The sequence below is a fragment of the Tachypleus tridentatus genome, chromosome 3 (assembly GCF_004210375.1).
Source record: "Tachypleus tridentatus isolate NWPU-2018 chromosome 3, ASM421037v1, whole genome shotgun sequence".
In the NCBI taxonomy this organism is placed as follows: domain Eukaryota; kingdom Metazoa; phylum Arthropoda; class Merostomata; order Xiphosura; family Limulidae; genus Tachypleus; species Tachypleus tridentatus.
In genome coordinates, this window is record NC_134827.1 from 81,932,666 (window position 1) to 81,944,354 (window position 11,689).

The following is an 11,689-nucleotide window of genomic DNA, read 5'->3' on the forward strand; positions in this document are numbered from 1 at the left end:
CCTAACTCTTTCTAAGATAAGGTAATCAACAAAAAAGTGTATCACATGCGCTATGCCTAATATTCGAGGAAAAGACTATTATGATATAAGAACACGTGTATTTTAAATAATAGGCAATACACACAGATACATGTAGAAGAGTTTACGTTGAAGTAAATTAGACTGACCCCCCTGAGTGTGTCAGGCCTTGGCAACAGTCAGCGAGTTCAATAATTTCACATGTATACGAGTTCTTCCACTGTTATTTTAGTTTTCGAAAGTATACAAGCCCAGATCCAATGGAGAGAAAGGGTAGGGAATGAAACTTTAGAAGATGTGTTGTAGTGATAAATGTAATGAAGCTAATAACCAGCATTGGCTAAAGTTTTATCTTTGCACGTTTCTAACTGGTTCGCAACAGTAACCTACTGGTACAAGTTGAACATAATCTGAATAAAGAAATAAAATCATATATGATGAATAAATAAATCAGAATTTGGTTCATGTATCTCTCACAGATTATTATGTAACACCACGAGTAAATGTAGTTAACGCAATTCATGAATTATCAAAATCTTTCATTGTGCCAAAAGACGTCTGTTTTTGTGCTCTTTACTTCTAGCATAATAGCACAACCTGCCTGAAAATAAATCACGAAAACATTCGGTAATATTTACCAAAGTTGGGTTTGGAGGAACCACATTGGGCTATCTACGTGTCCAGTACTGGGAATCGAACCCCGAAGTTTAGCGTTGTGAATCCGTAAACTTAACAGGGGCTTGTCAAAGTTTAGAAATCGTTTGAATGTAAATATCAATTACATTACTAAATCAAAACTGTTCAAAGAAAATTAGATGCACTATATTTTATTTTATTTCGGATAAGCATACGATCATATCGTAACTTTACCTTTTAAAAAATTGGTCACATAATCGACGAATTTCTTAGTAACCAAAAGCGAAGCAAGAGGTCGACATTTTGTCACCTGATATGGTGTTGATCCCTATAAAAATAACATGTTTTAGTTCAAGATCATAAGTTTAGAAATATGCTGATGTGCAAAAGAAATGTGGCACTCTGATCTAATGGATATAATTATATATTTTAAACAAATATCAAACAAGTTCGCAATAAAGTTGTACAGATGAAAGAAGCACGATAGGTTTTCAGTATTAAATGGGTGCTCGACTAGTAATTTGAGAGTCGCAGGTTTGAATGGCTCGCCTTTTCAGTCATGGGGACGTTATATTGTGAGGGTTAATCCCACTATTTGTTGGTAAAAGAATAGGTCAAGTGTTGGCAGTGGGTGATGATAACTACCTGCCTTCCCTTTAGTCTTGTTCTGCTAAAATAGGGATGGATATCGCAGATAGCCCTCGTGTGGTTTTGCACGAAATTCAAAATAGTGTGAAATGTAACAGTGTGTCAAAATGAAAACATTACAAGGTTAATATTGGCTATGACCTCCTTTAGTATTAACACAATTCTGACAGCATTGATGTATAGACTAACTTCTGGATAGCCTCCTATGATGTGTTTTCCCACTCTTTCTTTGCAGCTACATGCTGCTGACGAAGGTTAGTCAATCGTGGTTGTCTCCTGTTGATGGAAATGACAAGTGGGTCCCAGAGACGTTCTACTAGACTTGGGTCAGGAGAAAAAAGACTTCAGTGTTTTCTGTAGCATGTTAAAAAATCGACATTTCTAGATAGATTTCCAAAAAAGGTCAAATGGATGTGACAGTTCTAAGATGTTGTGGTGACTCTCTGCCTTTTTGGAAGAGGTTTGTTCTTCATAGAGCCATTTACCTGGATTCTAAGAGCTAGTCTGCAAATTATTAAAACAGTACATCTCATTCTCCAGGCAACTTCTCTCACAAAAGCCACCTTCAATCTCACCTATGGCAGTTAGCTTATCTACATTTACTAAAGTGGAACATGATCGTATTTGTTGCTTTTTTTGTATTAATTATAGCCATATCTTTATGAACATGTAACAATATCATATCAACTAAAATACATAAGATTGTGAATATAGCATTTTAATAATATCATGTGACTTGAGTCCAGTATTACAACCTCAAGTCAAGTCGTTTACGTGCTTTATTTGTTTTTTGAATTTCATGCAAAGCTACACAAGAGTTATCTGCGCTGGCTGTCCCTTATTTAGCAATGTAAGACTAGAGGGAATGCAGCTAATCTTCAGTATACGCCTCGAACGCTTGTGCTACTCTTTTTACCAATGCATAGTAGGATTGGCCGTCACCTTTATAATGCCCTCACGGCTAAAAAGGCGAGTATGTTTATTATGAAGGGATTCGAACCCGAGACCCTTATATTACAGATCGAGCGTTCTAACCTCTTGATGTAAGAAAACACAAAAAAAAGAAGCCCTCTTTGATAGCTTGGTATAATTGAAGCAAATTATTCAACATTTTCCACCAAATGTACCGCATCTGAAATATTTCATCGCAAATTTATTTCTACACCTGAAAAGTTGTAATCGCGTATTAATACGTATATATACATGTAGTTCTAAAGCTATTAGTAACGTTCCTTGTAAATAGATACTATTTTAAACATTACAAGGAGACTCAAAAATCAGATTTAACTTTTTCATTACCAGTTCTTTTGTCATCATTTAAACTCATAAAAGATAATGCCTGTAGCCATCACATCCAAACGCGTTGGGAATATTCCACCAATCAGACAAGATCCAGACGCCAATGACAAACTAGCCAGCAACTAAAACTTAGAAGCTGAGTGGTTCAATCTTCGACCTTTCAACTCCTACTGCCTTTCGCTGTGTGCAGCGATTTGTAGTAAGGCAGTTACCTTTGATATTTAAAAACAAACTTAAAGTAGAAATAAACCACTCTAAATGTCTACAGTGTGAAACTCTCAACCTTCACCTTTATATGATATATACAAAAAAAAAGCAAAAATATGCTCATAATAGAAGTACACCACCTTATATTTTTAATTACTTCAACTCGAATGATATCACGAAAATTATAACATAGAAGCAAGCAAAAATAACCTATTCTACTATAAACATCCATCCAGATCACGTTTCGCATTATCAACCCCAAAATACTTTCACATGCCCTCAGTAGATAGACAGAAAAAACACTTTCCCAAAAATAAAACGGTGATAATCCTAATTCAACATGTTTATTTCAGTGACACAGTCATCACGGGATCTTGAAAACCCTGTTACATTAGATTATCACAAAATAATTAAGACGAAATCTTCCAAAATGATACACATTTAACCTGATTTAAAGTCTTAATTTCTCGTGACGTAGAAGACTGGTTTATACCAACAAGACCATAGATTAAAATTTGGAAATATATCGACACCAAGTCGCTTCAATCTATGCAGAAGGTTGGAAGTTCAATCAAGAAGTTTATACTACGAAATATCCAGAAACATTTGTCATAAACACTTAAGCTAGGTGCTCAGTATGCAAATATTTAAAAGCCCTTTTACTATTATTGACTTCGGCCCGGCATGGCCTAGCGCGTAAGGCGTGCGACTCGTAATCCGAGGGTCGCGGTTTCGCGCCCCGTCGCGCTAAACATGCTCGCCCTCCCAGCCGTGGGGTGTATAATGTGACGGTCAATCCCACTATTCGTTGGTAAAGAGTTGGCGGTGGGTGGTGATGACTAGCTGCCTTCCCTCTAGTCTTACACTGCTAAATTAGGGACGGCTAGCACAGATAGCCCTCGAGTAGCTTTGTGCGAAATTCCAAAACAAACAATTATTGACTTGACAGGATCCCTATTCATCATCAATCGTCAATTTTCTTAGGATTTTATCAAACAACATCACTTGTCTCTGAAACTTTTGCAGACTACTCAGGAATTTTTACTACTAGCCAACTAAATAAATTGAACAATTATCATGGATCATTAAATTCATATTTCGTTATCGAAAATCGCTTGATATCTCAGAAAGGAGGGGTTGCAACATTTATTGTGTTGGTTTTTAAAACAACTTTCCCAAGTAAAACAGTCAAATGGTTAAGACGTGTATCCAATACGTGATACGCTAGCATATCAAGAGCTTCTCCCTTATGTAGCAGCAGGATGTATATTTCAAATTATTGATTATTTTGCTTCTTTAGTTTTGTTTGTTTTTGAATTTCGCACAAAGCTACTCGAGGGCTATCTGTGCTAACCGTCCTTAATTTAGCAGTGTAAGACTAGAGGGAAGGCAGCTAGTCATCACCACCCTCACCAACTCTTGGGGTACTCGTTTACCAACGAATAGTGGGATTGATCGTCACATTATAACGCCCCCATGGCTGGGAGGTTGAGCATGTTTGGCGCGACGGGGATGCGAACCCGCGACCCTCAGATTACGAGTCGCACGCCTTAACATGCAGGGCCCATCTTTAGTTTTATGGTGGCAACACATTGTCCAAGATTGCTCGCATTGTCTTGTTCTAGCTGCTTCACCCGTTTGTTTTTTTTATTTTACTTTATTCCGTTGTTCTTGTTGCAAGAATGTTTCAATACTGTTTGTTGAGCTTGAGTTAACAAAATTTTATTGAGCTAATATTCTTGAATTTATTTCGGTAAGTTTGGAATCAAATTGTAGATTATAATTCAAACTTTAATACCATATATTAGTTAACGTTTTAATTTAAATGTAATATTAAAAGAACGCGTCTCAATATATATTTTAGTGAGTCATATGGTATTTTGAAAATACCAGATGTTTGTGATGTCAGAATACTAAATCTGTAGTTTTTTTACAAATTAGGAATTCAAATTACCAATATTATCAAGCTGGAATATAAGATTAAAACCTCATACATTTTTATTTTGCTTAGATATGGCTTATGTACTGAATCAAACACAGTGACTCCATTCACTTTCCATTTTTGAAAACTGTTCTTTATACTCACTTTCAATATATGACGTGAATAATCAATCAACAGCTTAGAATATCCCCAGAATGATTTTCTCAGCCATTTTAATATGTGAGAAGGTTACCACATTCTTTAGAGCCAAGATTTCGAGGAGGTAGGCTGTATCTTTAGTCTGTTTTAAGTTTTTGAAATCTAAATACACCTTAATTACTAAGCTTCATAGATTGTACTGAAATTTAAAGGTATCAGTGTAATTATTTATGATCCTTTGGTTGTTCAAATGTATATATAAAACCTAAAAAACAACAACATTGATATTCTCCATGTGTGAAACTGTAAAAGCCTTATCAACCTATATCCAGCAGCAACCTAGTACAAAGGTCGTGGCAAAAAAGATATAATTGTTTGCTTTAATTCTTGATTTATTGTTCTATATTTTTTAAGAAAGCTAAGTTCAATAATTTATTTCTAAATAGTAATAATCTATATACATATATATAATGTATAATAATAGTAATGTGACATTATTACAAAATACTAGTCCACTAAAACACTGCCAAGACAGGGAAGACTAAAGGTCAGTTTTATATTACTAGATACATGACCTGAGTGTACGTGCACCGTGTTAATGCAAGTTATGTTAGGCAGGCATGACTGGAAGGTCAAGAAAAAATACATATGTAAATATATAATGTTTTGAAACTTTATCAACTTAGACTGAAAGTTTATATTTTTGCGTTATAATATGTAATCATTCTAGCACGAAAAAAGTATAACTTATATTCATTTCCTAATTTGTTTATGATAGTTACGAGGCTGCTCAAGAGACAGAGCCAACATAGTTAGAGTATAGAAAATAACATAAAATATAAAGTATTACTGAAAACAAACGATTGAATTGTATTTAGGATATTTTAGAGATTACACAAATAATATTTGAGATTTTTGGAACGAAGAATTTTTTTTTTTATCATAACATGAAGTCGTCCCCCGCTAGTACAGCGGTAAATCTACGAACTTACAAGACTAAAATCAGGGGTTCGATTTCTCTCGGTGGACTCAACAGATAGCCCAATGTAACTTTGCTATCAGAAAACACACACATTGCATAAAATCACTTTACGCTCGGACTAGTAACAAACGAAACAGACTCTATTTTCACAAACAACTTTTTAGTAGAAGTATTTCATTAAAAATCTTATTTTTGTATACAAAACACTTGTAATATTTACTAAAAGTCTACCAAATTTTGTGAAGGTAAACATGTTGTATCAAAAGTTATAGTGCAAATACTTAACGTGTGCAAATGTGGAGACGAACTCGTGTGTATTATACCGATCCCGTAATTGATTAATGATTTGATAAATATTCTTTATTTATATACTATTATGTCAATTGAAATTGTTTGCTGATCAACGCTTTCAGGAAGAGAACTCACTAGCGATACTCTGTACTGAACAAAGAAAACAAGTTCAAATTCTGAATCCAAGCGTACTATATATCCAACTCTTCACCAGTCTAGCTACAGTGAAGGGTTATTTTCCACTAGAAGTTAGTCACGTTTAGAGTTGCAGTGATGTATTATGTGGAAAGAGATATTAAAAGACTGAACATTCACTACAAATGAGATAAAAAATTGTTGTAATTTCATTGTAGCCCACTTACTTTCTTTTTCTATTTAAGTTAAATATTTTGGTTCATTGTTTTAAAGTCTTCGGACTGGTCATTTTCACTTAAAAGAGCGAAACTCAAATTATTTCAGTCGCTAAATTATTTGTAAAGTTCGTGGGCGAACTGTACTATTTTTCAAAGTAAGCTATTTAAATTTGACAGGAAATCAAATTTAACATAAAATACCGTATATGTATATTTGTATATACATTCTCTCAAGGTACACTAACTAGTAGATTGAAAAGTAAGAAATACCATTTCCTTTAAGCAATTAATTCTTAGTTACAGTTCTAGCTCCTGGTCATCACATCTATAGTAATTAGATGTTGGCCATTAATTTCTTGAATGAACATCAGAGCCAACTATCTGTGCCTCCACTTGCATTTCCTTATCCGACTCTTCATGAATATTCATATATATATTACCAATGTCTTCCTTCTAGTTACCTGAGAGAAGATTATATGTCAGTACTCTCATCACCATTTAACCCCTTCACTTAACTATAATTCCTGGTGTACCAAGTTACTAAGATGTTGGTCAGTGATGTAGAGTTTAAAACTTGTTGATGCGTTAGATGCACGATGCATACTGTACAGCAGTGGTGCACAAAGTCCGGCCCGCGATGTCCAATGGGAAAGTCAAACATAGAGAGTTCGCACCTGCGCGAAGATTAAGCGCAATAGAAGAATATGCATTAGATTAGATACTGGATAGCTTACTTGACTTCTACAAAACGTTGCCTGATACATTTGCTAATCTGAAAGAGAATGCACTTGTCCACACCAGCATGTTTGGCAGCACGTACTGCTGCGAACAGGCTTTCTCGCATATGAAACTGAACAAAAACAACACTCGCAATCAGCTGACTGATGATCATCTGGAAGCAGTCTTGCGTCTTTCAATGTCAAACATCAAGCCGGACATTTCTAAGCTCGTAGATGACATACAACACCATCCATCACACTGACTTTGTGACAGTTGAAGTATCATAACATTTCTTAGAATAATGTGCAAACTCTTTAATGTAATCGTTAATTGTGTGTTCTTAAATGTGATGTCCATCTTGTGTGAAACAACTGTGGGACGATTTTAATCTTCACTTTTGTGGCCCCAACTGTACGAGAAGTCTGTTTGTGGCCCTGACTCAAAAGTTTGTGCACCACTGCTGTACAGCCATTGTAATTTGTAGTTCACTTTAATACGTTGTTCTATGCAAAACAAAGGTATTTCCACGTTGGAGAAGCATACCACAACCATACTCACTAGGCTTGGACCTTCAATTATAGTACTTACAACACTTCTGTCGATATATGACAAGTTTACCCATATGCTGAAGTGCAAGTTCATGCACATCAATTATTACAGAATCAAACTATTTCACATATTCATTAGTAAATTTCAGTACAAGTACACCTGGGATAGGTGAAGGATAATAAACCAAATCCACATGGAGCTGTACCTCTCATTAACAGGTTTTGCTCTGTTTGGAATTTCGCGCAAAGCTACACAAAGGTTATCTGCTCTAGCTGTCCATAATTTAGCAGTGTAAGATTAGAGGGAAGGCAGCTATTCATCAACACCCACCGCCAACTCTTGGGCTACTCTTTAATCAACAAATAGCGGGATTGACAATAATATTATAACGCCCCCACGGCTGAAAGGGCGAGCATGTTTGGTGTGACGGGATTCTAACCTGCGACCCTTCAGATTACGAGTCGAATGCCTTAACCACCTTGCTATGCCGGGCCTTCTATCATCTGAACATCAGAAAATTTGGCTAACAACCACTTCATAGTTTGTATTGCTCTTTCAGCCAAACTACAATCACTGAGGATAGTATGGCAAAATATATGTCTTTACCACATCCAACTCTCGGCACAAATCTGTAAACAAGCAACTATTCAAGTTAACTCTATGATCTGTGTGGATGTCTTCTGGAATACCAAAGAAGAGTATCAATTTTGCAGCAAACATCTCTATCACAAATGGTGTTAATATGTCAGGTAATGGAAAATCTTTACGCATTTATGAAATGATCTGTAATGAACAGCACATATCTTTTACCTTTTTCTTCACCTTTGAACAGAAGACCAGTAATATGCAAGATAATTCTCTCTGTCTGAAGTTCCTTAATTTGGTTAGTTTTTTTCCAGGTAATTCACTGAGTACAGTGGTTACACCATCACTCAATATCTTTATACGAAAGCTGCTAGTGAAACTACTTATGTATGCTTGAAATTATGTGTGACACTCTCTTGTTCTTTCCAGTCATTCTATTATGTAAATTGCGAAATATTTCCTACCTTTGAGCAATGGTAAGCATTAGCTACATCACAGGTTGGGCACCACGTTTTATGATTTACAATAATGGTACAGTATCCCATCCTGTAGTAGTAACTGGCTACACAAATACAATATTTGAAAATGGTGCAATTTTGTTAGTTTTACAATGGATACACACTACTTTGTTGCATTGAAAGTATCACCATAATATATCTGATTCATTCATTTTGTTCTTTTAAACCTCTTGGTTTGGTCATTCTTGAGCACCACTGCTCATGTTATAGCTTTAACTTCTGTATGATATTTAAAAATATAGACATTGTGTCATGAGTTCTCTATATAATCAATCAGTATGTTTATCCCACTGACCTGTGTACTGTTGTACAAAAAATTATACTTTTATAGCATCTTAATCCAATACACAACTATACATTTTGAGTTTTTAAGTTTATTAGCCATTTTAATGATTCTTCAATCATTCAAATGATGAAATAACTACTACACAAATAGTGGTAAAATTACTTTAAAACTACATATGCAACCAGTTTTTCTTTGTCAAAAGTATGGGCACTTAAAATATGACTAGCATATATGATTTTGTTTTATAGTATCCTGTACTTTTCACTGAATGATGTCAATTCATCTGTATCCACGACGAATGGATCCTTCCACCCTGATATGTAAAACTGGCGCTTTTCTTGGGAGTTATAGTACATCTTCACATTCTGATGTCTGTACAAACATATTATCCTCAGTCAGTGGGAGAAAGTAGCTACAGACTCATTGATAATATGACACAAAAGCTAAAAAGCTACGATTTTGCATTTGTTACAAAGTAAGTGCTAGTCTTTAACTGTTGTAATATTCGCAAGATCATTGAAAACTCCACCCGTACTACTCGCATGAATCAAAAATTCCACTTGCACGTGCATACTATCTCAATTTTAGTTTCAGTCCATATCTCTGATGCGTTGGAATTCCATTCTCAAATTCTCTGCTGCCACTCTAAATATGTAACCATAGACACGTTTGTCGTCCGCATAGATCAAAGATCTTTCTCATTGCAGTACTACAAGTCCGTTTGCCCCTGAAAAGTGGAGTGTACGTAAGATAAATTAATTTAAATGACGCCGAGTTCATACAGTTCATATTAGGTGTTAAAAGTAGCCAGAGATTTGACATAGTGTACTAACCAACAAGCTCTTTCCAATGCATCCAGGCATTCACCTTTGCATAGTAGCAGAAAAGCATTTATGCACATAACTGCATTCATTCGTTTAAAGTTTACATAGAACCTTGGTGTTCTTTCCTTTTTCTTTTTTTGCAAATCACATATGAGCATTAAAGGTTTTATTATTCTGTTCTTTGATATCTACCCAGTTTCAATGCTAGTTATACCCCTGGTTGTAGTTATTTTATTTAATATGCATCACCTACATCTCCGTTAATACGTGTTACTATTTTCCAAAACCATCAGGACATGTTTGTAAACTCTCTGAACCACTGAGTACATGCCTTTACAATTAATTTAAACTGTTTGTAGTACTTTCAATTTAAGATTTTTACAGTTCTGAAACTTGTATCTTCATTCTCGAATGTGATCATTAGTTGGGGCAATAGCTGCATCGATAATTTGTGTCACTTCTTCCTCTGTTACTGTACAGCTGTTCAAATTTACCTGGAGTTTAAATAGCCAAATGTCTGTAGTTAGAGATCTACACTGATGGAACACTCTTGCTTGTATAAACCGTGCTTTGCAGATAAAAACAATGTATTTCGTGAGGGAATTCTATTGCTGCAGCAAAGAGCAACTGTGCAATACCCCTTTCCATATAGACATCCTCTTCTGAGCATGTCACGAGGTTTTACTGAGTTACATTCAAAAGTTAATTAAATTATTTTACTATTATAGTATACAGATAGGTTTGGCATAATAAAGGAAGTTAATAAATCAAGTTTTTAATACTGTATAAGCTTTAAGTTATTAAGTTTACAAAGTAATATATTAAAAAACCCTCAATCTCACCCTAGTACGAGATTTGTGACATTTGCTTTCCAGGTACTCCTCTTCTATAATTTATTTACCGTCTCTCCAAAAAGTGAAAAATTTAACATAAATTACTCACTTTAATGTTGTTGCTACTCAGCCAAAACATGAGTTTCATAGCTTTCGATCTTATTTGGCTACAGAGATATAAATTAGAAACTCTTCTTGCCACATCCACCTGTTACATCCTCTCTCCTTCCCCGCTAGTACAGCGGCAAGTCTACAGATTTACAACGCTAAAATCAGGGGCTCGATTCCCCTCGGTAGACTCAGCAGATAGCCCGAGGTGGCTTTGCTAAATGAAAGCACACACACACACATCCTCTCTCTTTCATAAATTGCCGACCGATAGTTTTCCTGACATCTAATAATATATTATCTATAACTTATAAAAACCCGTAGTTTCTTGTTTGAAGAGAGACTCACTAGAATACCTGAAGGCTTTTGGATAAAAAACGACTTTTTAGCAATGGGTATAATTTAAAGAAATCTTGAACATTTTTTTTCTCAGCATGTTAAACAACAACGAACCGGCTAAAGAGCTCTTAACAGGAAGTATCACCCTAACGTAGATGAGTTATCTGACATTTTACATCGGAAATTGTAAAAAAACAAAAAAAAAAAAAACGTATAAATTATGAAGTACTAAGCTATAGAAAGAGAAATTGCGAAGTGCATAATATCACAATTATATGTTTATTTATATTAATTATATGTTTATTTATATTAATTATATGTTCATTTATATTAATTATATGTTTATTTCCTGGCCAAAATACTTGTATTTATTGCTGATGCGCTAAAATTTATAAAACAATAAAAACATTAGC